The 15,925-nt window shown below is 41.8% G+C and overlaps 1 protein-coding gene across 2 annotated transcripts in view; it reads left to right on the plus strand.

The window, feature by feature from the left end:
• TUSC3 (tumor suppressor candidate 3) overlaps positions 1 to 15,925 on the plus strand; it is a 187,421-nt gene that overhangs the window by 14,825 nt on the left and 156,671 nt on the right. The window lies entirely within an intron of this gene.

Below are 15,925 nucleotides of genomic sequence, written 5' to 3' on the forward strand. Positions count from 1 at the left end.
ACCACCGCAAGATCTGCCTTCTTCCACCTCAAGAGGGCGAGGCAGTTGGCTCCCTTCTTGGAACGCGACAACCTAGCAACTGTGATCCACGCAACGGTCACCTCAAGATTAGACTACTGCAATGCCCTCTACATGGGGCTGCCCTTGTGTCGAACGCGGAGACTTCAGGTAGTGCAGAATGCAGCGGCCAGGCTGTTGGTGGGACTACCTAGGTGGGAACACGTGCGGCCTGTGCTGCGGGATCTGCATTGGCTACCGGTCGTCTACCGCGTTCGTTATAAGGTGCTGGTTATTACCTTTAAAGCCCTATATGGCCGAGGACCTGCCTACCTCAGGGACCGCCTCTACCCATATATCCCCAGGAGAGCGTTAAGATCTAGCTCCCAAAACCTCCTACAAATCCCGGGGCCAAGAGAGGCCAGACTGGGAGCAAGCCTTTTCATTAATGGCCCCTCGCTGGTGGAACCAACTTCCAGAGGGGGTGCGAGCCCTGCGGGACCTGAACCAGTTCCGCAGGGCTTGCAAAACCTCTCTTTTCCAGCTCGCATTTGAATTAGGACCAGACTAAACTGATTAAATCATCGTAACTTTAGCCATCTTATGGGTAACTGAAACTGATGTTTGATAGTATGTAATTGGGATGACAGAATTTATAGCACCTATTTTTATCTATTTTAATCTAATTATGTAACTGTACTATATTTAAAATTTTGTTTATCTGTCTTAATTAAATCATGACGTGTCATGTCTGTGAGCCGCCCTGAGCCCGCCTTCTGGTGGGGGAGGGCGGGATATAAGAATAAAATTTGATTTGATTTGAATAACAATTGCTATCCATTGGACAATCAAAATCAGCACAGTTTTTTCATTGCTACCAGCTATGAAAACCTGAACATAGTACATCTGTGGAAATGCTACGTGTGACAATGTGTACATTTTTATACAGCTTCTAGACTTGAATACTGTTGGACAGAGTGCAGGGATGGAGAAATCGTAGTGCTAACAGTACTATTGAAATGTAGCGGCTGAAGCATGGGATACTAGAGCTGCAGCTGAAAGGGGAAGGATGAAAATGTGGTGGCTTAATGGGAATGGATCAAGTTAATTACCTCTCATAGGCTCAGCAAATTATCATGATCAATTTTAGCTAAGCAAGACGGAGAATGTTAACCACTGAAGTTCCTAGGCCTAGGAAGCATCTTGGATATTTGTACAGGAAATGGCAATAATTCACATTTGAATGTATTTCTCTGACAAGGAACTAGCCAGGAGTAAGATTTGTTGAGTCCAACAAAACAATACAAGTACTGATGACACTGTCACCCTATTGGTTGTAACAGAGATCCCTTCAGACAGCTCTCTAGGAGCTCTTTAAACATGTACCGAGTGGCCTGAAATTGTCTCACTTTGTTACCATATGGGCTGGAGATGTGAATAATCTTCCCGCTTGCTATTCAGTCTTCCTGCTTGTCTGTACATCTCTTGGATTTTACTTGAAGCCTTTTCTGTGGCTAAATTACCTTGACACAGAACAGGTCTACTTCTAATTTTGAACTTGCCTACCTAGGGTGGGCTTTGAAGTGGATGAAGTCTCACCACTTCACTCTTATTGGCGTTGCTACCTGCATCAATTTTATTTATTTATTTTTGGCAAACAGGGAAAAAATGGTAAGTGAATGGGCAATTTTGCTGTGCTGACTGAAGGAGCTGTCTTCTGGGAGAGCCTCAGCCTGAAAGAGCCTCTTCTGTAAAATGCAAAACACTTAATTTTCTTGCTGTTACAGAATGGAACTTTACAGCTGAGTCCCTTGAGTTTTTGCTTTGGCCCAAGTGGCAACAGGTTTATCTCATCTTTCCAGCTGGAATGGACAGAAGCTGATGCTGGTGGTAGGAGTTGCTACATGATGCAACAGCTAAATTGATGAGGGGAAATTGCTGAAATAGCCCCCCCCCCCCAAAAAAAATATTTTTGGTGGAGCAAGATTTTTGCCAATAGAAGAGGGAGAGAGGGCAGTTTCCCCTTCCTCACTAGAGTTCCCAGATGTCATGTGGTATCTTTTCTTTCTTTTTCCTCCTGAGATCTTTTCAGCCTCCCACTATCAGATCTTCTTGGGTCTCTGGCTACTTTGGGCAGAGGAAAGAGCAGAAAAAGCTGCCTCAGCAACTGTCTTCTGTTTGCTATCAGGGCTGGCCCTGCCACTAAGCAAACTAGACGATTGCACAGGGCGACAGTCTTCTGGGGGTGCCCCCCATGTGACTCAGTGATATTATCAGTCCAGGGGGTGGGGCAGCAGAAGTTAGCCTTGCCTAGGGGTGCCAGGCAGTCTAGGGTTGGCCCTGCTAGCCGTTCAAAGACTCCAATTCTTGGTTTTGTTCCATTTTGTCAGAAGCACGGTAGATCAGGTGTGTACTGTAAAAGCTTAAAAGGGCATGATTTTATCACTCACTTTTAAATTGTGTCTGTTTCTGTGTGTTTTAGAAATAAAATTCTATATATTTAGTTTGAGACCATTTTTACTTCAGCAGTGGTAAATATTTATGGTAATATGGACCTCTGAAGTCTGGGGGTAAATTTAGCAGAAGGGGATGTTCATAAATATACCTTTACAGAAGTACTAATGGTATGTGATTTACTGGGCAATGCATATCATTGCCAATCTCCAGGTGGTGGCTGGAGATTTCATGGGATTTCAGCTGATTTCCGGGCAACAGTGATCAGTTCACTTGGAGAAAATGGTCACTTTGGAAGGTGGACTATATGACATTACAACCCATTGAAGCCCCTCTCTTCCCTAAATCCCACCCACTTCAGGGTCCACCTCCAAAATCTCCAAGTATTTCCCTACCTGGAGCTGACAACTTTAAGGCAGGATTGAACGTGTACCAATTCAGATAACATTTCCATTGCAGGTACACAGCTTGGGTGTGTTGTTTGATCTGACCCCAGAAAATGAAGCAAAAATGTTGTCAGCAGCACAGGGCACAATTCAGAAACTTCACTTTGTGTCAGCTGTATCCCTTCATGATTATCTTGCACCAGTCATTCACACCTTGATAATATCTATCTATATATTTTAATGATTTATAGTCTGCCTTCTCTAAGGCTGAAGACCACTGAAAATAAATCACAGATTTTTTGAAAAAAAATAAAAATACGTTCTGTCTAAAAACAATCTAAAAATTCAGTGACCCATTAAAACAAATGGCAGTAAAGTAGAAGGATATTACCAATAAAAAGAATGAATAGTTTTGCAAGCCCAGTGAAGTGCTAGAAGTGAAGGTGCCTTCTGCGCTTCAGCCGCAATTATTGCAGTGTATTAAAAATGAAAACTGTTCAGAAATTATAGCTGGCCCATGTTATGGGACAAATGCAATCCTAAACTGAGTTAGACCCGTTGAAATCATTCAGTTTAGCAGGATGTATTTATGTTTAGGTTTGCAGTATTAGATTATTATCTTTTGCAAAACACCATTCAGTTGTTTTCTTGGTATGTAGGACCTTCCTTGGTTTTCAGTCAATTTCTAGGCACATTACAAAATTTTGGTTTTGATCTATTCACTTGTACGGAACCAGGATATCTAGAGGACTTCTTCCTCCCATGTGTACCTACTTGCCTGCCTGAGATCTTCATCTGAGGATTTTCTCTGGGCTCCCCTACATTTGGAAGGTATGCAGATGCCTGCTAGAAAGCTGATGTTTTCTGGACATCGGCTCTGGTTGTGAAGTGCCCTTTCCAAACAAATGTTTAATATCTTTTACTACCTTTCTGTTGACTTTCAGTTATTTGGTTGCTTCTGCCCTGGTTTCTCTGGTTCCTGATAACATTCCATTTCGATTTTGAAAATATTTTCATATTGTATACTGTTCTGCTTCTGTTTCCTATTGTTGTCATTGATTTCCACTGTTTTTAATGATTTTGTATTTTATTGTTTTATTTTGCATTTAACTTAGGATTTTCGGTGGAAAGATGAAATGAAAAATAATGTATATAACTACTATGAACTGTATTTTTTTTTAACTTTTTCACATTCGCGTTCAATACCTGCTTTATGTTGTGTAATGATTATTTTTCTTGTTCATTGCAAAGCCTCTGTATTAACTCAGCCCAATCAGAACCACACCTTTATATGTTCTGGTTCTATTTATGGCCTTGAAGTATTCACAGATTGACCCTCCTGAAGTATTTGACATTGTTCGTTTCTAACTGACAGAGAATATTCTTTAAAAATTGCTTAAGCTTTAACAGGCTTTTTTGTTCATTCATCTTGCTGTGCTTTATAATATACTGGGTTTGCCGCCTTGAAGCTTCCTCTACTTTCTTGTACAATATTATTCAAAATTCATTTCAATAAGCCATTCAATTTTTATTTCCCAAAGTTGACTGGGATTTAGGGGAGGGGGAAAAAAGGGGGGGGGAGGACTAAATTAAGAATCTGAGAGGAAAAACGTGATTGCATGCTGTTTTGATGTAATTCAAGTCTGTTGCCATCCTTGCTAAAGGCTCATGAGACAGTATCTTAGCACAGAGTGGACAAAACATTATTGCTTTAAAAGGTATGTGAAACTCAAGGCCCAATATTAGGATCTGCTGTAACCAGTATATGCATGTACAATAGGATATTTTGTAGCTAAAGGCTTACAGAGGACAGCCAAGTATGGTATCATTTGGGAAACAGAGCAACAGGGATGTAATCCAGTTCTTGTGAGACCAATAACCTTTGATGAGACTGGAGGAATAAAGGGAGATCGCGTGTATATAAGCGCATTTGAGAAGGTAGCAGGGCATAGCGGTGGAAACATGTAAGTGAACAGAAAGGGAAGAAGAAGATCAATATGATAGTTGTTCTTCTCTCAGATTTGCAGCTTCATCTGTTGCAGATATACAAGTTGCTATATGAGTGAAAAGTTCAGGGATCAGGTGAGCTAACAGGTATTCTCTATGAGTGGGCAAAGTTGTTATTGTTGTTTGTTTATTTATTTAAATTAATGAATCATTCCATCCTGGTCAGTGCCAGGCTCTGGGAGATATACAACATAAGAATAAAATACATACATTGAAATCAGTAAAACCAGTTACATTAAAAAGAAATTATAAACCCCGATGGTGTCTCATTTAAAGTGTTATTATTCAGTTTCCAGTCATTACATTGGGGTGGGGGGGGATTCCCCCCCCCAGCAGGGGTGGGGAGAAGAAGTGGCAACTGTCACTGTCCTTATGCAAAAGCTAGGTGGAACATCTCTGCCTTACAGGTCCTGCAGAACTGTAAAAGATCCTGCAGGGCTCTGATGTCTTCTGGCAGAACATTCCACCAAGTTGGAGCCAAGACTGAAAAAGTTCTGGCCCTCATTGAGGACAGCCAGACCACTTTAGGGATGGGGATCACCAGCAGATTTCGACCAGTAGAGTGTAGTGCCCTTCCAGGGACATAGTGGAGGAGGCGGTTCCATATCTGTCAGTCCCAGACTGCTCAGTGTCTTAAAGGTCATAACCAAAACCTTGAATCTGACCCTGGTATTCAACAGGCAACCATTGTAGCTGGAGTAGCACAGGTAGAATATGTGTCATCTGTGACGTTCTCATCAAGACTCGTGCCGCCACATTCTGGACCTGTTGGAGCTTCCAAGTCAGACTCAAAGGTAGGGGCGGGATAGCGGAGGGCAGGATATAAATGTAATAAAAATAAGGTAGGCTACTTAAGAAGGAAAGAAAAAATTCACAGAAGGAAAGAAAGAAATCATAAAATTATGCATGGGATGGAGAGAGTTGAAAAAGACATTTTTCTCCCTCCCCAAATGCTAGAATTTAAGAGCATCCAATGGAACTGATGAGCGGTAGGTTCAGGACAAACAAAAGGGAATACTACTTTACACTGAGGGTGATTAAAATGTGGAATTTGCTGCCAGAGAGTGTAGTGCTGGTCACAGGAATAAACAGCTTTAAAAGGGGATTAGATAGAATCATGGAGAAGTCTATAAATGGCTATTAGCAATGGTGACTGAGGGGAACCTCCACATTCAGAGGCACTAATCCTCTGGATCCCAGGACCAGGAGGCAACATCAGGGGAAGGTCTTGGCCACTATGCCCCGTTGTTGGCCATCCAGAGGAATTGGTTGGCCATTGTGTGAGACAGAATGCTAGACTAGATGGACTAGTGGTCTGATCCAGCAGGACTCTTCTTATGTTCTTACAGGTGACTTCTGATCAGGGAGAAGGCATGTGAGAGACATTCTTTTGTTATCTCATTGAACAAAAGTTCATATAAGAGTTTCTAGCTATCCAGATTACTGTGGACTGAACACCTCTTGGCTGCGAATGCTAATGTACACTTGGCTCTTTTTAAAGGTCTGTTTTATGCCACTGTGCTCAGTCAATGAGAACCCTTGATTAATGATCTCAAGTCTACATCTGGGGTGAAGTTTGGTTCTCTGCTGCTGTTGCCCCAAAGTATATGATGAAATCCTGTTTTTTTATGCTGATGGACTCTCAGCCTGGGAAATCGCTCAGAACTCATTTTTTCTGAGCCTTATATAACTAAAAGAGATCAGCTGACCTTGATGTCAACATGGGGGAAGGGGAGGAAGGCAGGACAAAGTGAAGGCTTCAGCAACAAGCGTAGTCAGATATTTCTCTTAGCAACTGAGCCCATAGAAAACCCATAGAATATCCAAACTATTTTTACATTTCCCCGAGGTTTTAAAACAGGACAAGCTCAGGATAGAATAGGACATTTTCTGTGGAAGCAGTTTCCCTTGGAATATTTTGAGATCACATTGCAAAGACTTAGAAAAACAAAAATGAACTTTCAGAAGAGCATAAGAATTTCCTTGTTTTCACAGATCATCCATCTCATTCCACCTTTTCACCATAGACATACTGAAGAAAATGGCATTGATTAACCATTGGAATATGCAAGGTGTTTTTTAAAACAAATGGCCATAAAGCCACAGTGTCTTTCTGAATGGCTATCCATAGATCCCAAGAGCATGGTGGTGATGTCTTCTGTTATTTATTTTTAGGGGGTTTTGGTGCTTGTTTATCAAATTTGCCATCATGCTTATGTTTAATGTCATCTGCTGAGCCGTTGCCCCGTTGACCTCTTTGGAGAGCATGTTTCAATGCGTTTTTCTAGCCTCCTTGGCCCTTCGCCATCCTGAGCAATTTTGGTGTGAATTGCTAACTTGGCTAGTCAGAATATAAAGGATGACATTTTGGTGTAATATGTCAAAACATGCATATGGGCAGAGCAGCGGTCATTTTGTAGAAAAATAGGTGGAGCTTATCCAGGGATTGTTATGCAGCTGCACATACTATTCAGTGGACAAGGAAGTGAAACTTGCAGAAGGAGGAGGAGGAACTCTCAGAAAGGTTCAGGAGCTGCGCTCCTGTGAGCTCCCACTGAATCTGAGGCCTGGGGCAGAAATAAAAAACTGAATAGTTTTAACACTGTGTTGTAAGAAGGGTTTCACTGCCTGCTCTACGTGATAGCTTTTGTGTTGTATATACACACACACACACACACATTCCTCCTGTGCTTAAACTACTCTGAGCTGTAGGATTCCAGAGATCTTGATGGCGATATTGCAAAGAATGGCTGAACAGCATGGGTGTTGCCAGTAGATCTAACAGTAACATCCTTCAGCAGCTGCTTCTAAATATTACTTAAAGTTTTATGACCAGGACTAATAATCTGGATTCTGTCCAATAGCTGCTGCCCACTAATTGGAAGAGAGAGAGAAGTAATGCAATGAAAATGGACCAGATTGTTTGTAAAGAAATATACAATATAATTAGAGGGCTGCAACTTTAATTGGTAGATTAATCATCTATATTTTAGGTGATTAATTGATGGGGCAGGTTTAATGAGCAAGGGCAAATTTTAATGAGCAGACGGAGAGTAAAGGGCATATTTTAATTATTTGAGGATATTTTTGTTTTGATGTGTAGTCACAATAGGAAACAAAATAAAAAAAGATATTAATTGCCTTACAGTGAATGGTAGCTTTGGTTTATGCTATTTAATTTTGCTCACTGTCTTGATATCTCAAAGGCACTTATTGTGAAGTTTTGGTGATATGTAGATTTAAATTTAAGTAAGTTAGTCTGATTAAAAAGCAGACAACCAATGAGAAATTATTTAATTAGCCTTCAATAATGCATTTAGCATGGCCATGATCACAGCTTTAGAGGGGGGAAATGAAGTCATAGGCAGAGTTTAGGGCAGAGGCTTTAAAAATTGAGAGAGGCTGGGGTGGAGATTCTTGTGGAGGTGTTTTATTTGGTACATATGCAAGGCTCTGCATCTTTACTCAGTTTTCAACCAGAATTAAAAGCGAGTAACTGTGTGTGTGTGTGTGTTGGTTTTGCATATGTATGTCAAGTTTGCTCAGTTTATGGGCACAAAATTTGGCTTGGTTAGTTGGGTGTAGTTGCCTTATTAGTTAGGGTTGCTAGCTCCAGGTTTGGAAATATCTGGAGATTTGAAGGTGGAGCCTTGGAGAGTGGGGTTTAGGAAGGGGAGGGACACTGGTAGGGTATAATGCCATGCAGTTCACCTTCCAAAGCTTTAGTTTTTTCCAAGAGAAGTGGAATAAATTATTTAATAAAGAGTTGGTTTATATAATAATAATAATAATAATAATAATAATAATAATAATAATAACAATAACAATAACAACAACAGCTTTTTATTTATATCCCGCCCTCCCCGCAAGCAGGCTCAGGGCGGCTCACAACATGTAAATACAGTATACAATAAAACCATGTGCAATCAATTATAAATTCATATACAATTTCAGTTATAAAATCATCCATAAAATTATTAAAATTACATTAGACTTAAGATTATGGTGCTATAATCAAGATCTTTCATAAAATTCAGTGATTAAAACATAAAACATAGAACATATCCAACAGGACTTTCTTGGCTCGGTTTTATGTGAAGGCTGTTTTAAAGAGGTGGGTCTTACAGGCCCTGCGGAATTGATCTAAGCATCGCAGGGCCCGTATCTCCTCCGGGAGTTGGTTCCACAGTAGGGGGGCCGCTACAGAGAAGGCCCGATCCCGGTTGGACTTCAATCTGGCCTCCCTTGGCCCAGGAAGATCTGGAGATCTGTTGTAATTCCAGGAGATCTGGAGATTATGTGATCTGGAGATCTGTTGTAATTCCAGGAGATCTCTAGCTGCCACCTGGAGGGTGACAGCCCTACTTATTGTTGGGGATCCTGGAATGTTCTCATTTTTATTTCTTTAATTTTGTCAATAAAAGCTAAAGGTAGTCCCCTGTGCAAGCACCAGTCGTTTCTGACTCTGGGGTGACATTACATCATGACGTTTCCACACCAGACTTTTTTTTACAGGGTGGTTTGTTATTGCCTTCTCCAGTCATCTACACTTTCCCCCCAGCAAGTTGGGTACTCGTTTTACCGACCTCAGAAGGATGGAAGGCTGAGTCAACCCTGAGCCGGCTACCTGAAGCCAGCTTTTGCCAGGATCGAACTCAGGTCGTGAGCAGAGAGCTCGGACTGCAGTTCTTTGTTTTTACTGTTTTTTAGATGTCCCTGTACATCATACTGATTTATTGATGTACAAAAGGTGGGGAAAATGTGTATTTTATAGAAACTTCAGGAAACACAATAATATTAAAACAAATCATTACTGGATTTAATCATGTAATGGTAAAAAATAGAAACATTGATGCTAGAACATAAGAATCTCGCCCCTGTTTTCTGTTTGTTTTAGTAAATTTTTATTTTGCCCTCCCTGCGAGTGGGCTCATAGAACATAACAGCAGAAAACACAATACCATAGAAGTCCAATAATTCAAGAATTAAAACAATTAAAACTATCTAATAGAAAAGCTGGCGACAAAATGCACTAGACTTCCATAGTCTTAAAGCTGGAGCCAATAGGCCAGTAAGATGTAATCAGATTCTGCGGGGCCACCTAAGATATTTCAGCACACCTCAGCGAGGACAAAATTCAGTTTGGACGCCTGCCGCCTCATTCAAAGGCCTGGTGGAACAGCTTTGTTTTGCGGACCCTATGGAATGGTAAGTGGATTTTGGATCATGTTTTCTAGGAATGGATCATGTTTTCCCCAGCAAATTCTGATGATCTTCCACTAGTAAGTTAAATCTAATGGAAGTGTGCTCTGCATTGAGATCGACATGGTCCTAATGAAATGATGCACTAATTGAGTGCCACAGTGGCCAAGCATGAGAGCCATGAGCCAGCTGTTGTAAGGATTACTGATGCCACGCTTGTCAAGCGCTTTGGCCACTTGAAGTGCATATTTCTTATTACTGGATGGTTCCCTTAGGTTTCTGAATACTGCGCTTGCAATCCTGAAGCATTTGAACTCGTGCTTTTTAGGAACAGTGGCTCTCTCAGCGTTTATTTTGTGTTTTGAAAATCCAGGGGTTTGCCTTTCTGTCAAATCAAACCTGTACATTTGGAGCCAGGGAAAAAAAATCATTCACTTAAAAAGAGCAGTTAATGCAGCGTGCTTTCATGCAGAACTCATGCTTACTTTGCTATCAGAGAGTAAATTATAAGTTTGTTAGCTGAAACAGCAGTTTGTTTTCAAAGCAATTAAAGCTCAGTACTGTTGTTACATGAAGAGGTATTTTTTTCCACCCTTGAAATTAAATGAGCAATTTTCATATGCAATATTGTCTTGGGGAACTGTTATTTTTTCCTAAACTTGTGTATAGCTAAACCCCCTGTTCTTTGGTGTGTGTTGATACTAAACTGCTGCTGTATGTAAATTCTGCAATTGCAGAGTGCTGACGAATGGCACTTATCTAAAACTCAAGTTCCTAAACATGTAATACAACATTTGAACAACAATTCCATTTTGGGGACAAATCTCCTGTAAGGAAATGCCCCTAATTTCCAGAACTTCGTAGTCACCCGTCTGGTTGCTAGAGTGCCTGGAGACAGAGCTCCCACACATCTGCCAGAAGGACGTGGGTTTGCCTACCAGACAGGAAAGGACTTATGAGTACTAACAGCCACAATGCTAAAACAGCGCTCCATGTCTCCGGAAGAGCACCAGCAAGGAGAACGGATGGTTTCCAGTCGCTTTGGGTGAATGCCATCTCTGTTTTGGAGCGGAAGAAAGTGCACTGTTAGGAGCTATCCAGGCCATGCGGTTTTCAGCCTTGACCATAGAATCCACTTCGGGAGGCTAACACCAGCTATCTTCCAGCAGTGCCAAGACTCCATTTCAGCACAACGGGAAGCACACGTATGCAGCAGATGTCACCCACCCATGGAGCCATCAAGCTTATCCAGGCGTGGACCCTGCCAGACCGCCTAAGCCTTTGTCCAGTGGAACTCAAGACAAAGACTGGTGGCAAGAAGAACACTAAAGAAGAGGAAGACCATCTTCAGCCAGAGCCAAGTTCCTTTGTGCAAACCGGGTGTTACCTAGGTAGCAATTTGGCCATCTATTGTCACCTTTTTAGATAAGTTTAATAATCTTAAGCACCCCTCCACCCAGTAATTTCTCCTATTCTCCCCAACTGTCATCCTGGAGCCTCCCCCTTGACCCATGGTTACCTGTAAAGCCAATCAGGTAACCCGGGTCCAAGCTTGTTCATTGGTCAGTTATGGGCACCCAATTAGGTGCCACCAATTAACTTGCTATTGGCTACTGCAGAAGTCCAGCCCTTATGGTCACTGCAGAGCCTCCCCTTTTTCCTCCCCTGTACCTCCCATCCCCTGAGGGTCTAAGGTATTCTATTTAACCTCTGACCCAACTCCACTCAGGTGTGAATCTAGCAGTACCCTATCTCCACTGTCTAGATCCATCCCCAATTCTTGGCCAGTTGAGGGTCCCATTTCCCCTGTCCTCTTTCGTCGCCATTGGAGCCTTCCTTGAAGACTACGTCGGTAATTATCACCCTGTATGTCTACCCATATGTTGTCTCTCTATCTCTCTCTATTTTTCTTAGGACTGTATATATGATTTTATGAGTATTTTATCTTGTATGTAAGCCTATATTTTCTGGAATAAATTTTAATTGTTTTACTTAATTAGAGTCCCTAATATTTTAAGCATTAATTTCTGGACGTGGAATCCTGTATACACAGGTAAAAGATCCTGATTAAGCCAGGTGCCCACCTAACAATTCCCCATCCTCGTTTTGAGGGCATTTTGGCTTATACACCAAACTTAAATCTTTTGGTCTTGAAAATGCTTCTAGCAGGCGTAATGGTTTTGCTCTGCCATTCATCACTCTCTAAGGGGGGGGGGGGTTTGCCACATACCCCCCAAGGTGAGCAGATAAGTGCAGAAACTGCATCCAGCCTTATTTCTTTGTTGCCTTACAACTATTTTTACCACATATCCAGTCATTGTTGGAGCCAAGAGTGACAGATCCACGGTCCTCTTTTGAAAGAAAGCAATACAGTGTGTAGTATATGTACACATGCACATTCTTCCTCTTTTAGTTTTAAAGACCCAGTGGTCAGTTCTGGTTATAATGGGCACCTGGAGTGATGTAGCAGTAGTTATGCTGGTGGGTTGGAAAATACCTAGAGATTTTTTTTGGGGGGTGGACCCTGGGGAGGACAAGGTTTGGGGAGGGGAGTGACCTCAGCAAGTTATAATGCCGCAGAATCCATCCTTCAAAGCAGCCATCCTGTCCAGGGGAACTGATCATGGTAATCTGGAGACAAACTTTAACAGTGGGAGATCTCCCGGAGGTTAGCAACCTTATGGTAGATACCAGTGGGTGGAAGCAAGCATTTCCTGGGGCATCTGAACTGTTACATTCTACCACATACGACTATTTAAATCTGTATGTCTGTGGCCCTGTTCACAGAATATCCCTGTGTATTGAGAAAAACAGAACCACAGTGTTCATGAATCAGAAATTAATTGTATGGAACAACCGGATGAAATGTTTGGCATTGTTAAATCACTTAGTGATTATTCTCTGGGATGTACTGTAAACTTCACATTAGGAGCAGTAAGAGTCCTCCAATATGGATGTAAGCCTGAAGCTGTCCTGTGAGATTAGTTTGGCTGTGTGGGCACACCCACTCTGTGCAAGCCTTCTCTGAAGACAAAGATGTAACTGCAGCTTCTGCTGTTTGCACAAAAGATCTAGTCTCAGCATACTGTTCTCAAGCCTACCTTTCCCCCTTTCAGTTTAACACTAAAGTACAAACTCAGAATTGCATTGTAAAGATTTTCTTGAGCTATGCTGTTTGTGTTTGCATATTGAATTCACCTCCCTGTATTAAAAAATCAATGTACAGAGCCAAATTATATGCAGTTGAAAAGGCTAAGCAAAGCCCTTGTCCCTGAAATACTAGCTTTGTTTGAGCAGAGAATCCTTCCATGGGAAGGAGCATCCAGTAAGCAGTTGCCTTCCTGCATTGTGAAGTGGTGGAATTCCAGAAGAGCTTTGCCATCTGATGCTGGTGCTTATATAAAGCAGGAGTCGAAGATGGGTCTTTATAGATACATTTCAAGGGAGAAAGGTGTAAATCAGGATGGGATCTGGTGGACCACTGTCCTTGTTCTAGTGAAAAAAGGGAGCACCTGCTGGCATTCTTGCAGAGAATTGCTGGATTAAGCGGATCTTGATCATACCTCTCAAAGTACTTCTTAACAGAAGTGCAGATTTTAATCTTTAGATATGTATGATCAGCCTGTTCAGTTTGTTCCCTGATTGCCCAATGGGGTAGCAGACTAAATAATGCTGAGGTGGTTGTAGAGTTTCTTTGGAGTGTGTGTGCGTGAATACTCATAGAACTCTGGAGAGCAATTTGTCCAACTCCTACTTCATTGGGGCCCTGCATTTAAAATGTATTGCATTTTGTTATCAAAGAATTGTGAAAGGAGAAAACGCCATGTTAGTGTAAAATTTTATTGGGGATGTTTACCTTGTGCAAGCCAGATAATTCAATACTCCGAATTGTGTTTATTTTTTATGTACTTCTTTTTAAAAATATTCGAATGAATAAGTGGTGAGGAGATCAGACTCAGCAAACTGACCTTAGCGGGGTTTCCCCCTCAACTGTGCTTCATTCAAAATGGAGAACTTCAACAATAATGGAAACTAAATTGGACTGTTAAAACGTGGCGACAGCTGAAGGTACTACTGCAGATGTTATGCGCAGTGTAAAACAATTTCCCAGAGAGTCTATTTTTATTTCCACTCAAGGTTGTAGCCTCTGACTCCCACCTCCTTGTTAAAACATAAAAAATGCAAATCTATCTTGCTGGTTCAGGGTAATTGTGGATCCAGTGTTTGCATGCCAAAATTAGCCATTGTGTCATTAAAGTCTAATGTACTACATAATAAATGTAGCCATGCCAGAGCATCTTCGTTTTTTGAATGGAAACAATCCACAGAAAAGTAAAAACGTACTACTTAATTTACAAGGAAATTATGCTAATAAAAATGGAGAGGGCAGATGTGATTTTTTAAAATGAACCGTTCTTGCCCTAAAGCCTGGCTTTTAAAAATATGGCTGGAACGAGAGCTGAATCATTCACTCAGATGGCTGCAAAACAGTCTCTGGTATTATAGAAAAAAAGAAGTGCAGCAGCTAAAGCTTTTGTCAGCACATCGTACAATTACAGAAAAGAAGTTAGCAGGTTCCCCAATGCCTTCTGATCTTTGTATTAGTTTGATAGTCTAGGGTTTTACTCAAAGCTTTGGGTAGGGTTGCCAGGTCTGTGTTGGAAAATACCTGGAGACTTGGGGGGGGGGTGTGGATCCAGGAGACATATTTTCCCCAAAGATCAAATGTAACACTTGATCACCATTGGTCTTACCTTAGGGGGTCATGTATGATGCTGTAGACCAGGGCTCCATAGCCTTTTTGAGCCTGCAGTCATCTTTGACATTCTCAGACAGGGTGGTGGGTGCTGCAGAATGGCTGCTGAAGGAGATGGAGCTAAGTCACAACATGGCTGCCACAGCTTGCCTCTAGTATCACAGTGAAGATCTTTGTGCTGTGCTGGTAGTTACTGCTAAAGCAATCTTTTTAAAATTTGGCAAGGCCCATCAGGAACCTGTCTGGGGAAAAAGCCCCACCCTCTTCATAAAAACACTTGGCAGGGAACATTGGGGAACATTTGGGCATACTAATGAGCCCCAAAGTGGTACCTGTGTTCTCCATGGTGCTCATCAGTGAGTTTTCTGGTTCCCACACTTGCTTCTTTCTCAAAGCAAGTGGTTCGTCCTGACTTTATCTCACAGGAGCAGGAGTACTTCAGAAGATCCGAGGAGACATGACCTTTACCTGGGGGGACCAGCTATTCAAAACTAGCCCTTATAGGAGAATGTTTTACTTGCCCCGTGGCACAGAGTGGTAAAGCTGCAGTCCTGCAGTCCTAAGCTCTGCTCACGACCTGAGTTCAATCCCGGCAGAAGCTGATTTCAGGTAGCTGGCTCAGGTTGACTCAGCCTTCCATCCTTCCGAGGTGGTAAAATGAGTACCCAGCTTGCTGGGGGGAAAGTGCAGATGACTGGGGAAGGCAATGGCAAACCACCCTGTAAAAAGTTTGCCGTGGAAATGTTGTGAAAACGTCAGCCCAGAGTCGGAAACGACTGGTGCTTGCACAGGGAACTACCTTTACCTTTTATCCTCATAGGAGAATGCTTTAATTGCAACCTCTCAAGATTTTGTGATTGGCCCCAATAATTTATGGGAGAAATTTTGTGATGGTACCCAGTCCCCATTCTAAAAATTCCCAAAGTGATAATGGACTCAAGAAAATTGGGGAGTCCTGCCATGGACTCAAAGGTCTGATTGGTTCACTATGTATGAGTCTACCTGGAAGTGCAGTTAAATGATACTGAGGAAATACCTCAAGACTATATGTTGATGATCAAGGAGATCAATATTGTATAATAGCTACACTAGACATGGGGTTAATGGTTTCATATTCTTGCTT

This window comes from Heteronotia binoei, chromosome 9, assembly GCF_032191835.1.
Source record: "Heteronotia binoei isolate CCM8104 ecotype False Entrance Well chromosome 9, APGP_CSIRO_Hbin_v1, whole genome shotgun sequence".
In the NCBI taxonomy this organism is placed as follows: domain Eukaryota; kingdom Metazoa; phylum Chordata; class Lepidosauria; order Squamata; family Gekkonidae; genus Heteronotia; species Heteronotia binoei.